Source organism: Lonchura striata, chromosome 28 (assembly GCF_050655825.1).
Source record: "Lonchura striata isolate lonStrDom1 chromosome 28, ASM5065582v1, whole genome shotgun sequence".
Lineage (NCBI taxonomy): Eukaryota > Metazoa > Chordata > Aves > Passeriformes > Estrildidae > Lonchura > Lonchura striata.
Window position 1 is genome coordinate 8,804,127 of NC_140730.1, and position 10,000 is coordinate 8,814,126.

A 10,000-nucleotide genomic window follows, 5' to 3' on the forward strand; every position below is an offset into this window, starting at 1 on the left:
CCTGGAGCCGGGGTAGACCTGGTCTTCCGGGAGCCGGGGTAGACCTGGAATTCCGGGCGCCGGGGTAGACCTGTTCCCCTGGAGCCGGGGTAGACCTGGTGTTCCGGGAGCCGGGGTAGACCTGGTGCACGGAAGCCTCGGGGTAGACCTGGTCTTCCGGGAGCCGGGGTAGACCTGGTGTTCCGAGCGCCGGGGTAGACTTGGTGCACGGAAGCCTCGGGGTAGACCTGGTCTTCCGGGCGCCGGGGTAGACCTGGAATTCCGGGCGCCGGGGTAGGCCTGTTCCCCTGGAGCCGGGGTAGACCTGGTGTTCCGAGCGCCGGGGTAGACTTGGTGCACGGAAGCCTCGGGGTAGACCTGGTCTTCCGGGCGCCGGGGTAGACCTGGAATTCCGGGCGCCGGGGTAGGCCTGTTCCCCTGGAGCCGGGGTAGACCTGGTGTTCCGGGAGCCGGGGTAGACCTGGTGTTCCGAGCGCCGGGGTAGACTTGGTGCACGGAAGCCTCGGGGTAGACCTGGTCTTCCGGGCGCCGGGGTAGACCTGGAATTCCGGGCGCCGGGGTAGGCCTGTTCCCCTGGAGCCGGGGTAGACCTGGTGTTCCGGGCGCCGGGGTAGACCTGGTGCACGGAAGCCTCGGGGTAGACCTGGTCTTCCGGGCGCCGGGGTAGACCTGGTGCACGGAAGCCTCGGGGTAGACCTGGTCTTCCGGGCGCCGGGGTAGACCTGGTCTTCCGGGAGCCGGGGTAGACCTGGAATTCCGGGCGCCGGGGTAGGCCTGTTCCCCTGGAGCCGGGGTAGACCTGGAATTCCGGGCGCCGGGGTAGGCCTGTTCTCCTGGAGCCGGGGTAGACCTGGTGTTCCGGGCACCGGGGTAGACCTGGAATTCCGGGCGCCGGGGTAGGCCTGTTGCCCTGGAGCCGGGGTAGACCTGGTGTTCCGGGCGCCGGGGTAGACCTGTCGTCCTACTCCGGGCCCGGCCTCCGGCCGCCCGGCTGCTGCGGCAGAACTGTCGCCCTGGTGTCCCGGGCGGACCTGCTGTCCCGCGCACGACCCACCCTGCGGCCGCCCGGCGCCAGTCTAGAGAGGGAAGGAGCCGGCCGTTGGGAGCCGGCAGCGCTCCCGCCTCCTCCGTGCCCAAAGCGACAGCGGCCCGGCTCCTGCCTCCGTCTCCGGATCCCTCACTGCCTTCAGCCGCTCGACCCCCCTCCCCCCCACCCCGCTGCCGTCCTGCCCCGGGCTCGGACGGGGCCAGGCCGGGCTGGAGCGTCAAGGAAAGAAGGCCGTCAAAGCAGAAGGCTGGGCGAGAGCCGAAGAGAAGGCTTCTCGGCAAAGGGGCCGCCTCTGCCGCGGGCCCCGGCCCTGCTGGCCGAAGGACCCGCCTTCCTCGGTGTCGGCCCGCTCCTGGCCCTCCCGCCGCTGCGGGTGTGCGAACCGGCCGAGGAGAGAGCGGGCGGGGGACGGCGACGGGGGTGGGGAAAGTAGTCTGCGAGCGGCGCCGGGGAGTCTGATGGGGCAGGGCGGGGCGCCCCCAACCGCCGATGGGCGGAGGCAGGGAAAGTCTTCAGGCGGGGCGCCCCCAACCGTCGATGGGCGGGCTCTGAGGGGGCGGCGTCGGATTGCGAGTGTGTGGAGCCGGCGTGTGTGTCACCGTGCCCCTCTCTCTCTGTCTCTCTCTCCCTCCCTTCCCCCCCCCGCCCCCCCGTCCCTCCCTCCCTCCCTCGCTTCCCTTGCGCGCTGGCCCCACTGAAATTCCGTTCGGCCGGGTAGGGCTGCGCGGCACCCCGGGCGGAGGGGGCTGCTGACGCTGCTTCGACGGCAGGCTGACGCAGGCTGCCTGTCAGCTTGGTCTGGGATCGCTCTGGGTACCAGAGGGAAAGAAATAAAGTTCGTCAAGAAAATTCCTTTTCCGGATCAGTTTCTTGCGCCGAGGGAACAGAAGAGTCGTTCTCTTCGAGAAGGGAGGAAAGGGGAAGCGCGGGAAATGAAACCCGAACCCCAAACCAGACCAAGGGGAACCAAGCCACAAAAAACAAAGGGATAACCCCGTAACTCCTAAAACAAACCCAGAAAACTCGAACCAAAAGTCCCGCAACGCACATTCCCCCACCCCCCAAAAAAACCCACACCGAGCCCCCCCCCTCGCGCCCGCCCCCCCCACCCCCACCAGGCAAAAAAAGGTAAAGCCGGCCATTGAGAAACGCTCTACTACCCGGGTATGGGGAAATACCTCTTGCCATGGCCCCGGAGTAGACTTTTCCTCCGGGCGCCGGGGTAGACCCGTTGTCCGGCCCCCCGGGCTACACCTGGTATCCCGGAGCCGGGGTAGACCTTGTACCCGGCGGCCGGGGTAGACCTGGTATCCCGGAGCCGGGGTAGACCTTGTACCCGGCGGCCGGGGTAGACCTGGTATCCAGGAGACGGGGTAGACCTTGTACGCGGCGGCCGGGGTAGACCTGGTATCCAGGAGCCGGGGTAGACCTTGTACCCGGCGGCCGGGGTAGACCTGGTATCCCGGAGCCGGGGTAGACCTTGTACCCGGCGGCCGGGGTAGACCTGGTATCCCGGAGCCGGGGTAGACCTTGTACCCGGCGGCCGGGGTAGACCTGGTATCCCGGAGACGGGGTAGACCTTGTACCCGGCGGCCGGGGTAGACCTGGTATCCAGGAGACGGGGTAGACCTTGTTCCAGGCGGCCGGGGTAGACCTGGTATCCAGGAGACGGGGTAGACCTTGTACCCGGCGGCCGGGGTAGACCTGGTATCCCGGAGCCGGGGTAGACCTTGTACCCGGCGGCCGGGGTAGACCTGGTATCCCGGAGCCGGGGTAGACCTTGTACCCGGCGGCCGGGGTAGACCTGGTATCCAGGAGCCGGGGTAGACCTTGTACCCGGCGGCCGGGGTAGACCTGGTATCCAGGAGACGGGGTAGACCTTGTACCCGGCGGCCGGGGTAGACCTGGTATCCAGGAGCCGGGGTAGACCTTGTACCCGGCGGCCGGGGTAGACCTGGTATCCAGGAGCCGGGGTAGACCTTGTACCCGGCGGCCGGGGTAGACCTGGTATCCCGGAGCCGGGGTAGACCTTGTACCCGGCGGCCGGGGTAGACCTGGTATCCCGGAGCCGGGGTAGACCTTGTACCCGGCGGCCGGGGTAGACCTGGTATCCAGGAGCCGGGGTAGACCTTGTACCCGGCGGCCGGGGTAGACCTGGTATCCCGGAGCCGGGGTAGACCTTGTACCCGGCGGCCGGGGTAGACCTGGTATCCAGGAGACGGGGTAGACCTTGTACCCGGCGGCCGGGGTAGACCTGGTATCCAGGAGCCGGGGTAGACCTTGTACCCGGCGGCCGGGGTAGACCTGGTATCCAGGAGCCGGGGTAGACCTTGTACCCGGCGGCCGGGGTAGACCTGGTATCCAGGAGACGGGGTAGACCTTGTACCCGGCGGCCGGGGTAGACCTGGTATCCAGGAGACGGGGTAGACCTTGTACCCGGCGGCCGGGGTAGACCTGGTATCCAGGAGCCGGGGTAGACCTTGTACCCGGCGGCCGGGGTAGACCTGGTATCCCGGAGCCGGGGTAGACCTTGTACCCGGCGGCCGGGGTAGACCTGGTATCCCGGAGCCGGGGTAGACCTTGTACCCGGCGGCCGGGGTAGACCTGGTATCCCGGAGCCGGGGTAGACCTTGTACCCGGCGGCCGGGGTAGACCTGGTATCCAGGAGACGGGGTAGACCTTGTACCCGGCGGCCGGGGTAGACCTGGTATCCAGGAGACGGGGTAGACCTTGTACCCGGCGGCCGGGGTAGACCTGGTATCCCGGAGCCGGGGTAGACCTTGTACCCGGCGGCCGGGGTAGACCTGGTATCCAGGAGCCGGGGTAGACCTTGTACCCGGCGGCCGGGGTAGACCTGGTATCCAGGAGACGGGGTAGACCTTGTACCCGGCGGCCGGGGTAGACCTGGTATCCCGGAGCCGGGGTAGACCTTGTACCCGGCGGCCGGGGTAGACCTGGTATCCAGGAGACGGGGTAGACCTTGTACCCGGCGGCCGGGGTAGACCTGGTATCCAGGAGACGGGGTAGACCTTGTACCCGGCGGCCGGGGTAGACCTGGTATCCAGGAGACGGGGTAGACCTTGTACCCGGCGGCCGGGGTAGACCTGGTATCCAGGAGACGGGGTAGACCTTGTACCCGGCGGCCGGGGTAGACCTGGTATCCAGGAGACGGGGTAGACCTTGTACCCGGCGGCCGGGGTAGACCTGGTATCCCGGAGACGGGGTAGACCTTGTACCCGGCGGCCGGGGTAGACCTGGTATCCCGGAGCCGGGGTAGACCTTGTACCCGGCGGCCGGGGTAGACCTGGTATCCCGGAGCCGGGGTAGACCTTGTACCCGGCGGCCGGGGTAGACCTGGTATCCCGGAGCCGGGGTAGACCTTGTACCCGGCGGCCGGGGTAGACCTGGTATCCAGGAGACGGGGTAGACCTTGTACCCGGCGGCCGGGGTAGACCTGGTATCCAGGAGACGGGGTAGACCTTGTACCCGGCGGCCGGGGTAGACCTGGTATCCCGGAGACGGGGTAGACCTTGTACCCGGCGGCCGGGGTAGACCTGGTATCCCGGCGGCCGGGGTAGACCTTGTTCCAGGCGGCCGGGGTAGACCTGGTATCCAGGAGACGGGGTAGACCTTGTACCCGGCGGCCGGGGTAGACCTGGTATCCCGGAGCCGGGGTAGACCTTGTACCCGGCGGCCGGGGTAGACCTGGTATCCCGGAGCCGGGGTAGACCTTGTACCCGGCGGCCGGGGTAGACCTGGTATCCAGGAGCCGGGGTAGACCTTGTACCCGGCGGCCGGGGTAGACCTGGTATCCAGGAGACGGGGTAGACCTTGTACCCGGCGGCCGGGGTAGACCTGGTATCCAGGAGCCGGGGTAGACCTTGTACCCGGCGGCCGGGGTAGACCTGGTATCCAGGAGCCGGGGTAGACCTTGTACCCGGCGGCCGGGGTAGACCTGGTATCCCGGAACCGGGGTAGACCTTGTACCCGGCGGCCGGGGTAGACCTGGTATCCCGGAGCCGGGGTAGACCTTGTACCCGGCGGCCGGGGTAGACCTGGTATCCAGGAGCCGGGGTAGACCTTGTACCCGGCGGCCGGGGTAGACCTGGTATCCCGGAGCCGGGGTAGACCTTGTACCCGGCGGCCGGGGTAGACCTGGTATCCAGGAGACGGGGTAGACCTTGTACCCGGCGGCCGGGGTAGACCTGGTATCCAGGAGCCGGGGTAGACCTTGTACCCGGCGGCCGGGGTAGACCTGGTATCCAGGAGCCGGGGTAGACCTTGTACCCGGCGGCCGGGGTAGACCTGGTATCCAGGAGACGGGGTAGACCTTGTACCCGGCGGCCGGGGTAGACCTGGTATCCAGGAGACGGGGTAGACCTTGTACCCGGCGGCCGGGGTAGACCTGGTATCCAGGAGCCGGGGTAGACCTTGTACGCGGCGGCCGGGGTAGACCTGGTATCCCGGAGCCGGGGTAGACCTTGTACCCGGCGGCCGGGGTAGACCTGGTATCCCGGAGCCGGGGTAGACCTTGTACCCGGCGGCCGGGGTAGACCTGGTATCCCGGAGCCGGGGTAGACCTTGTACCCGGCGGCCGGGGTAGACCTGGTATCCCGGAGCCGGGGTAGACCTTGTACCCGGCGGCCGGGGTAGACCTGGTATCCCGGAGCCGGGGTAGACCTTGTACCCGGCGGCCGGGGTAGACCTGGTATCCAGGAGACGGGGTAGACCTTGTACCCGGCGGCCGGGGTAGACCTGGTATCCAGGAGACGGGGTAGACCTTGTACCCGGCGGCCGGGGTAGACCTGGTATCCAGGAGACGGGGTAGACCTTGTACCCGGCGGCCGGGGTAGACCTGGTATCCAGGAGACGGGGTAGACCTTGTACCCGGCGGCCGGGGTAGACCTGGTATCCAGGAGCCGGGGTAGACCTTGTACCCGGCGGCCGGGGTAGACCTGGTATCCCGGAGCCGGGGTAGACCTTGTACCCGGCGGCCGGGGTAGACCTGGTATCCCGGAGCCGGGGTAGACCTTGTACCCGGCGGCCGGGGTAGACCTGGTATCCCGGAGCCGGGGTAGACCTTGTACCCGGCGGCCGGGGTAGACCTGGTATCCAGGAGCCGGGGTAGACCTTGTACCCGGCGGCCGGGGTAGACCTTGTACCCGGCGGCCGGGGTAGACCTGGTATCCAGGAGACGGGGTAGACCTTGTACCCGGCGGCCGGGGTAGACCTGGTATCCAGGAGACGGGGTAGACCTTGTACCCGGCGGCCGGGGTAGACCTGGTATCCAGGAGCCGGGGTAGACCTTGTACCCGGCGGCCGGGGTAGACCTGGTATCCAGGAGACGGGGTAGACCTTGTACCCGGCGGCCGGGGTAGACCTGGTATCCAGGAGCCGGGGTAGACCTTGTACCCGGCGGCCGGGGTAGACCTGGTATCCAGGAGCCGGGGTAGACCTTGTACCCGGCGGCCGGGGTAGACCTGGTATCCCGGAGCCGGGGTAGACCTTGTACCCGGCGGCCGGGGTAGACCTGGTATCCCGGAGCCGGGGTAGACCTTGTACCCGGCGGCCGGGGTAGACCTGGTATCCAGGAGCCGGGGTAGACCTTGTACCCGGCGGCCGGGGTAGACCTGGTATCCCGGAGCCGGGGTAGACCTTGTACCCGGCGGCCGGGGTAGACCTGGTATCCAGGAGACGGGGTAGACCTTGTACCCGGCGGCCGGGGTAGACCTGGTATCCAGGAGACGGGGTAGACCTTGTACCCGGCGGCCGGGGTAGACCTGGTATCCAGGAGCCGGGGTAGACCTTGTACCCGGCGGCCGGGGTAGACCTGGTATCCAGGAGACGGGGTAGACCTTGTACCCGGCGGCCGGGGTAGACCTGGTATCCAGGAGACGGGGTAGACCTTGTACCCGGCGGCCGGGGTAGACCTGGTATCCAGGAGCCGGGGTAGACCTTGTACCCGGCGGCCGGGGTAGACCTGGTATCCAGGAGACGGGGTAGACCTTGTACCCGGCGGCCGGGGTAGACCTGGTATCCAGGAGCCGGGGTAGACCTTGTACCCGGCGGCCGGGGTAGACCTGGTATCCCGGAGACGGGGTAGACCTTGTACCCGGCGGCCGGGGTAGACCTGGTATCCCGGAGCCGGGGTAGACCTGGTCTCCGTCCGCCCGGGTAGACCTGGTGTCGCGGCCGCCTGCGGAAGTTCACCAAGGGGTCGCTGTTCCAGGCTGCCTCCGGCTATGTCGACGTAGCGGTCGGCCTGCGCTGGCGCACCCTCCCGGTCGACTTCCACTCGTCTCCTTGGAGGCGTCGGCGGCCTTGGACTTATCTTTCCGTATATTGGGAGCGAGGTGACGGGCCGCGTCCCCGCAGGTTTCCAGGGTGCCTGCGTCGCAAGGCGGAGGATAGGGCGGCCGCGCCGCGCGGTCGTCGGGGCAGAGCGAGTGCCGCCTAGGCCGGGTGAGCCGCGTGGCTTGGTCCCGGTTCCCGTCCTGCCCAGGGCGCTCTTTCGGGGAGAGCTGCCCGAGAAGCCAGAGAGAAGAGAATGGGCAGTGTGAAGGGCCACCAGAGAGAGAGCCGAGAGCCGAGAGAGACGGCCCGAAAGACCGTGTCGAGAAGCCGCTCGCTGGCCGCAGCGAGGCGGTGAGAAGCCCCGCGTGTGTGTTGCTCCGCTCCGGTCGGCTGCCGTGCCGGCCCGGTTGAAGGGGGGGCGGCCCCCCTGGGACGATCGGTGGCAGGTGAGGCGGCGGCGCCTCGTCCCTTTTCCGCCTGGCCTTAAGCCGGGGCCCGCTCCGGCAGGCATTTTTCCGGCAGCCGGTCCGGTGGCAGTGGCCGGCAGCCGGGGGTCGACGCGGCCGGGCTTTTTTTTTCCCCGGCCCTCGCCCGAGAGCCTCCTCCCCGAGCAAGGCCCGGCCAGCCCGCCGCGGTGGCGGCGCCCGGTTCCCCCGCTCCCGACCTGTTTGCCAGCGTGTCCGTGTCGGAAGGGCAGCGGTGGGGCGCGCGGCCTGGCCTCGGCATTCGCCGCGTGGCCGGAGGGGCTCGGTGACGGCGGTCGCCCGATGAGCCGTGGAGCCGGGGTGGCGGCACCCCGTCCCACCGGCGCGTGCTGTTGAAGTCACCCCCTTCCTCGGCCTTAAGCCGGGGACCCGCCTTGCGGGCGGGCTGTTTTTTTCGCGGGCAGAGAGGGGCCGGCCGCGGTGGCCGGCCCGCCCTAGCACGGACCGAAGCCCCCGGCAGAGAGCAACCCCCGGAAGGTCGCGGGCGAGGCGGCGGCGCCTCGCCCTTCCTCGGTCGTGGCGACCGAGCCCGCTTCTGCCCCGGGCGGTCCGTTGCTATTTTTTCAAGGGCGTGTGCGGGTGCTGTGGGGGGCCCCCGCCCGCCCGGCCTCCGATGGCCTTTTCCTCTCGCGGCCCTAAGCCGCGGCACCGAGAAGCGTGCGGGCCCACGAAAGCCGAGGTTGTGTGGAGCCGGGGGCCCGAGCGAGCCCCGAGCCGAGCGATGCCGGTGGGTTTCGAAGGGGGGGGCAGCGAGAAGGCGGCGCGCGCCTCGCCCCCCCCCGGGCCCCCGGCGCCCGTGGTTAGCACGGGTCCTTGTGGGCCGCGCACGCCATGTGCCTTTTTTTTTTTTTTTTTTTTTCCGTTGATCGGTGCCGTACCCCGGCTTTTCCGAAGGGGAGAGAAAGAGAGGCCGAGAGAGAGAGAGAGAGAGAGCGCGCCAGCCGCGGGGCGGGCGAAAGCCGGTGGCACCTTTCTCGAACGCTCGGACGGGTTCCCTGGGCGGAAAAGGGTGAAGGCCATCCCCACCCCGGCCCGGCGGTCCCGTCCTTCCGTCGTCCGGCCAGGAGAGCCGTTGTCCGCGGGCGGGTGGCGGCACCCCCCCGGTCTACCCTGTGCCGGGACCGATCCGCGAGCGGATCGGTCCGGGGACGCGTGTCCCCGCTCGCACGCGTGCGGAGCCCCCAAGCCCGTCCGCTCTCGGCCCAGCCGCACCCGTGGCGGCGCCGGCCGGTGGGGCGTGCGCCTTGGTGGGCTGCCGTGGGGCCGTGGTGTGCGTTGCACGCTTTCGGCCGGGCGGTTCCGCGGCTGCTGGGGCTTTGCCTCTGCGCTCCGCTGCCTCCTCTGCCCTCGTGCAGCCGCGTCCGCCCCGATCGATGAGGCTTTTCGGGTCGCGTCGGAGAGGGCCCCCGGCCGGCCGGGCTTTCTTCCGGGGCTTCTCTGTCATGGGGAAGCCCACGGCGGGGGTCCGGTGTTCGGGCCGGGCGGTCTCTTCTCCGATTCGCTCCCCGTCGCAGGCGAGGTGTCGCCCCTCCCGCTGCCGAGGAAGGGCGTCTTGACCGTCCCAGCTGTGTGATGGCCGCGTGGCCCCGCGAGCCTACAGGTGTCCTTCGAAAGCACGCGAGGTTTGCCGGTGCCGGCCTTTGGTCCCGGTTTAGCGCCCCGTGGGTGCCGGCCGCGAGCAGCGCCGGGCGGCGGTGCGGCTGGAGCCGAGCCGCGAGGAGGCGAAAAGTCGCCGTGTCGAAGCGCAAAGGAAAGGCGAAAGCCCGATATGAGAGAGAGAGAGAGAGAGAGGGGTGTGCGCGGCCGGGGGAAAAGAGCCCGAGCCGCCCGTGCGCGCGCGGGCGCGCACCGCACGGCGCTCCTTTGCCGTTCCGCCGCCTGCTGCAGAGCGAGCCGCCCCGGCTCGAAGGGGCCCCGGTGTCCGGGCCGCGCCCGCCTCGTCGGGTCGCTGTCTCCTCTAGCACGTCCGGTTGCTTTCCGTGTGGCCCGGTGGGGGGCCGCGCCGCGGCGGGTTTCGCTCTCCCGAGCGGCCCCGCTCGGCCCAACCTCGCCGGCGGCCGGTCGCTCGCCCGCGACCGGTCGGCGGGCGGGGGGCGTCGGCCTCGGGGGCGGGTCAGCCCCGGCCGAGCCTCCGTCCCCGCCGAGCCACGCGCGTTCGACTATTTGAGCGCGA